The sequence below is a fragment of the Callospermophilus lateralis genome, chromosome 15, assembly GCF_048772815.1.
Source record: "Callospermophilus lateralis isolate mCalLat2 chromosome 15, mCalLat2.hap1, whole genome shotgun sequence".
Taxonomy (NCBI): Eukaryota; Metazoa; Chordata; class Mammalia; order Rodentia; family Sciuridae; genus Callospermophilus; species Callospermophilus lateralis.
Window position 1 is genome coordinate 81,111,374 of NC_135319.1, and position 5,979 is coordinate 81,117,352.

Sequence of the window (5,979 nt, forward strand, 5' to 3'; positions counted from 1 at the left end):
TTGGGTCTTCAGTGTCAAAGGCCTTTGAACAAATGACCGGAAGGCTGAATCTAAAACAGCCTTTGATGGGATGCCAGCTCAAACACTCACTTCATGATGATGGGCTCCAGCTCTCTGCTTTACTTGGGAAGCCAAGACAGAAATAACACATCAACTTCATAATTCTGCATGAATGTAAAAGGTTAAAATAAAAGTGTTAGATTGCCAGCAAATTTAATCCCACCTGAAAGGTCACAAATGTTGTTTTTAAAAGGAGGCCCTCTTTATTCAATTAAATCTGGATTCCTGTACAAAACTAAATAAAGGTTTTAAAAAATACTATAAAATGAATAAAAATGTCACATCTCCTTTTCCTTTATTTTTTGTTATTATTTTCAATAATAACATTGTTTACTCTGTGTAAGGCACAATAGGAAGAAGGAAGCCTGCATGGATTTTTATTTAATCTCATAATGATTCTATGAAATGGAAATAATTCAACGAAAGTCATCTAGGAATTGGGTTCAGAGAGGTTAAGTAATTTGGTCACACAGCTGGAAACTCAAAAGAACCAGGATTTGAACCCATGACATATGATTCCAAGATTCAACACTTCTAGGCTTTCTTGGCTGCATCCATTAGCAAATCATTCCCAGGTGAAGGCTTGGTCCATCTTTTAGAAGAGTGGTTCTCAACCTTGGCTGCATGTTAATAGTAATACAAACACCACACAAATATGTGTGGGCCCCATCCTTTAGAGATTCTGATTTAACAGGCCTAGAAAAGGCCCAGGCATTGGTATTTTGCAACATGATAGCGGTGAATAAAATCAATGTGTGTCTTTATGGTGCTAAACTTCTAGTGGTGCTTTGATTCCAGTAAAATCTAGAATAGAATCCCTAGGTAATCTAATGTGCAGACTGGGAACGGTGATGGAGAGAGTTAACACCACTTACTCAGAGTCCTTTCTCTAAGACCTCAAGGTGACCAACTTTGGTTCCTCCAGACAAGGGCACAAGAGTCTAGAAACAGCAGAACCTAAGAGAATTCTAGCTTGCAGAACCTGTGGAGCAGGATGGGAAGGCAACCCACAGGCATCGGTGCTGGAATCAGCTAGACCTGGGTTCAAGTTCTACCTCTGCTATTTATTAATAGTGTTAGCTTGGCCCGTGACTTACCTTTGGCAGTGGCTCTACAGATTCAGAGGGACGGTGGAAGTAAAGTTCCAGGCTTATGAAAAAGCTCAAAAGCAGCTGCTGTGTGTGTTTGTGTTTTTGTATATAGTATTACTACCACAGGGGTATTGACTACTGTCAGGAGATATCAGCAATTAAACAACAAAGGTTTAAAAAAAACTACTTTTTTAAAAATTGTTCAAACCATCCTAATACTTTTACTTAGCACCATTTGTTTTACAGGGACCCCTGGTTGGCGATCCTGTTTCCCATTCTACTGGGCGGGGAAGGTTAGCACATCATCACTTCCATCTTCTGGATGAGCAAAGGCAGAATTTTCTGTCTGTTCTGTCTCCAATTTCTATGATTCTGTGATTAAAGGCACCTGCAATCATGCTCATTGGTTCCCTATGAAAATGATATTCAACACAGACGTCAAATGCAGGGAAGAAGAATTAATAAGCACTTGATGACAACCCCAAAATAACATCCAAATAATCACTTCTGAACATTAAAGTTGTGGCAAACAAGTTCCAATTTAAATGAAGGTATTGGGTAGGAATAAGGGAAAATGAATAAATATATCTCCCTTTATCCTTGTTCATTTAGGAAATGTCTGATAGAGTTAGCAATTATTTTTGAATAAAGAATGATTAATTTCCTCTAAGAAGGGTCTTCCAGTAGCAAGTTGGAATAGACTAATATATCCTGATATTTTATCATGGATCAGAGCTACAAAGGAGAAGAGATCCAAGATGGAAAGACCCAATTCAGTGGTTCTCAACCAAAGTCACAGAGAATATCCTGGACTCTGAGGAAGGGGCCCCCAATTCCATACATTTACCAAACAACAACCCCCAACACTGAGTAAGGGCTTATTGGTACATGTGTTCTTTTTCATGTGTATAGAGTTTCCTTAAATGAAATACAAAGGCGTCTAGAAGTACTACTGAATTTATGGTCATTGTATGAAACTCCTGTGAAATGTTGGGAGTGGTGGATGCTTCATTTTTGTTGTTAAAAAGGAGACTTCATATCTGAAAAGTTACAAAACCTGATCAGTCCAAACATCCTCCCTCTTTACTGAGAAGTCAAGATCTTTGAGATGACTGGGATCCCATTCCAGGGTTTCTCATTCCCAAATTGTCCCTGCCTCACATCATGCACGCCTTCCTGAGCAGGCACCAACTCACAGGATGGCAACAGTTGGGCCTCTATCCTCTCCCCACTTTCTCTTTCTGAATGAGGATAGCTCAGTCCCACCCTCTCTACTTGGATAAGTTCTAGGAACTTTCTAGATCTACCAAGCCTCTCCAGACTGATTCTTTATTTTCCTTTCTTCCCATCCCCAACTCCCAGGTTGATAATTTAAGGCTTAGCAACACCCTCAACCCCTTTCATGCTTTGGAACTGTTCCAGGACATTGAGTATCGGTGTGAAATGGAAATTTGATCAGCAAGATGGTAAAACAAGGAATATGTGATGTTAAAAAAAAAAAAAAAAAAGCACAGGTACAAGCAAAACTGCTGGTGCTTCTAATAACTATGGAAAATAAGAAAATGAGAATACTCAAGAATCATCATTTTATTGACTCTGGATCTGTCAACACTAACAGGCTGCTAATAAGTCCATGCAAACAAACTTCCAAAAGGCTTTCACTCTATTATTTCAGTTTATTGCATAATGTGCGTGCTACTAGACCACCAGAACTTGTAGTGTCACTAAGTCTCTAAGTGTCATTGCTCTTTTATCAGTGCCTAGGACAGTGCCTGGCACATGGCAGGCATTTAATGAGTATTTGTTAATTGAACGATGAAAGAAGAACAGGATGGCAGCTCACCATTATCACTGTTTATCTTCAAATAGTCTCTTCTCAGTCTTCAATCCTCCTATAAAATTTGACTTAACATCCTTCCCTCAATGTTTTTTAATAACTTCTTTTGGTACTGGAGATTGAAACTCAGGGATGCTCTACCATTGAGCTACATTTCCAGCCCTTTTCATTTTGAGACAGGATTTCAATAAGTTGCCCAGGCTCCCTCAAATATTTTTAATGGAATTTTTTAAAGTTACACGAGAAACTCATTCATTTTAGGAAAACTAGATATGACCCATATATAAAAAGAAACTAAAAGTTCCCTACGATCCTATCCCCCAAGGGCCACAAAATTAACTTGCTCAGATCCAGCCTTTCAGACTTTGTTCTACGCATATGCACCCACACAAACACCCACTCAACATGTTCCCAAAAGTCTTTGCCCTGGACTTTGAGATTTAGAGTTTTTCCATTCTCCTTCTGTCTTTTTTTGTTCATTTCCCAGTAAGGCTCCTTGTCCTTCTCCTACAACCTAAATCTACTCCTTCTCTAATATTTATATCCTTACTTCAAGAGGATTCTTCCCCCCTCCCATTACCCTCCAGAGCATTCATCTGTCCTTATTCCAACTTGAAACCCATTAGGATGACTTTGATCAGCAACTTGGGTCCTCCCATTGCACTGCGATGCCAGTGCTCCTCAAGTCCCACCTATCTTTAACCCAGTGCAGCATGTTCCATGGAGACAACTCATTTAACCCATTTCGGACAAATGCAGAGAACTAAACCCTACCTCAGGAGTCTTTGGTTTCCCATCCCCATCCAATCACACAGAGCCTTTTACATCCTTCCTTCCTGTTCTGGCTCATCCATCTATTCTCATTCCTACCATTATCATTTAGACCCTTATACCTATATTATTTTCTACCTGGGTCTCCTACTTTCTGTACAACCAAACTCCCATCAATCCTACCTATCACCGCCAGTTAACTGCTTCTATCTTGTCCATCCAGTATTCAGATATTTGTGCTTCTCTCTCCTACTGAATGGGACTTTAATTCCTACATAATCTCCCCAGACAATTTTATCATCCTAATTTTCATTATTCCTCAAAACAAACCCTTTGCTCCAAACCAGGTTGGTGTATCATCCAACTCCAAAACACTTGTGAGTTAAGCATTTATTAACCAATTATAGGTAAAACTCATTAATTCATCCATCAAATATTTACTGAGCACCTGTTCTGTCAAGTGATGTACCGATGCTGTAGACACAATGGTGAAAGAGACTCACCAGGTCTCTGTCATCAAAAAACTTAGAGGTCAATGGGTTATGAGGGCAGCCCCTGAGACTTGATGGTCCTAGCCCAGGACACTTTCCACTCTTCCATTAAAATGTCAAATAAGTCAATATATCCGTGAAGACTGAAATTTGTGATTTAGGCTGAAATTGGGGAAAGAGTTCAGAAGAAAGGAAGGGCTGGCCAGAGGGAGAGTTGTGGCTTGCAGCTTCTTTAAAGATGTGGGATTCAACCTAGATCTTCAAAGATGGGTGTAGGAGAGTTCTGGGTATCGTCCATCTGGGGACAGAGGAAAGGCTCAAAGGTGGAATGGAAACAAGGGCAACAATATTGGCTCCATTGGTATAAAAAGTTCCCTGGGCCCCTAGTCAGCAGATCACAGACTCTTTCTTGGCAGGGCCCCAGGCTCTGCAGTGGAGGAGCAGATGACTCAGCATCAGCTCCTAGCATCAAGGGATTTCCATCCAGCAAGGAGGATGAGGCAGGTCGGTGATGCTCTCACACCACAGAGAGGGAGACATTTCATGAGAGATTCAGAGAAAATACAGAGGGAGCATATCTGTGGGTAGGTGCATAACTGTGTTTGTATACAATATTTATAGTCGCTTAGTTTTATTCATCTACCTTCCAGGTGCTTTCTAAGTTGATTCCTCATTTTATGCTAAGTGACTTATGAAGCAGGCAGAGTAGGTAAGATAATATTTTCCAGACTAACAAGAGCAATGTAGATGTTTTAAGTGAACTGCGTAAGTTGGGAAAGTAAACAGGCAAAAGTAGAACAAGTACACCCTGTCCATCTCAGCCCGTTTTTGCAGCAGTGGAAATATCTAGAGCAGAAGGCGCACTTTAGGAAGGCCTGCAACCTCATGAATGATACCTGTGTAAGGTACTCAGTGAGGTGTAAGGAAGCCAGGCTGGTAGTTTGGACTTAAAAAGGAAGGAAGTAGGCAGCCTCCCAGAAAGAGAACATGACCCAAGGCCCTTCTTCCATTCCCCTTCATCTTCCAAAGTCCTGCCTGCATTACCCCACTCCTAGGCCTATCCTAACCATAACCATCATTTAAGGTCCATTGCCCCCCAACCATTTTTCAGCTCACACTGTGCTTTCCTCGCATTGCTTTCACTCCCACTAACCTCCCCGGGGAGAGTGCATAACCGTTTCTCTCCTGGGCATCACAGTATGTGCAGCCAGCACATTGCTCGGCTCAGAGCAGGTTGTTTACAAATATCAGCTGATTGAACGAATTTTTGGGACCGCCACAGTTGCGTACCGACAGCCTGGGTTCTCATGTCCCTGCTCCCAGGGGACCAGGCCTGCCTGGCGCGGGCCGCCCTCGAAACCAGAGGAGCTCGCTGGCCTCGAGGAGGCGAATGGCAAAGGCTGCACCGCCGAGTCCCAGGGCCACTGGGAAGCCGACGCGCCATCCGGGGTTCGTGCCCGAAGTGGAAGGGGGTCAACGCTCCCCTGCTCCTGCAAAACGCCCTTCAGGGAATGGTTAAATGTTTCCCCCATCTGGAAAATCGTCGGGGAGAAGTGGTGAAAACGAAGCTGGGAGAGTCTCAGAGCCCAACCCCTGAATCAACCCCTCAGGAGAGGGAGGGAGCGGGGCGCCAGGGGGTCGGGAAGGAGTGAAAGGTCCCAGCTGCAGGTGGAACCTACGGCTGGAAACCTCGCGAGATCTGGGGTCGGGATCTCGTTGCGTTGCCTAG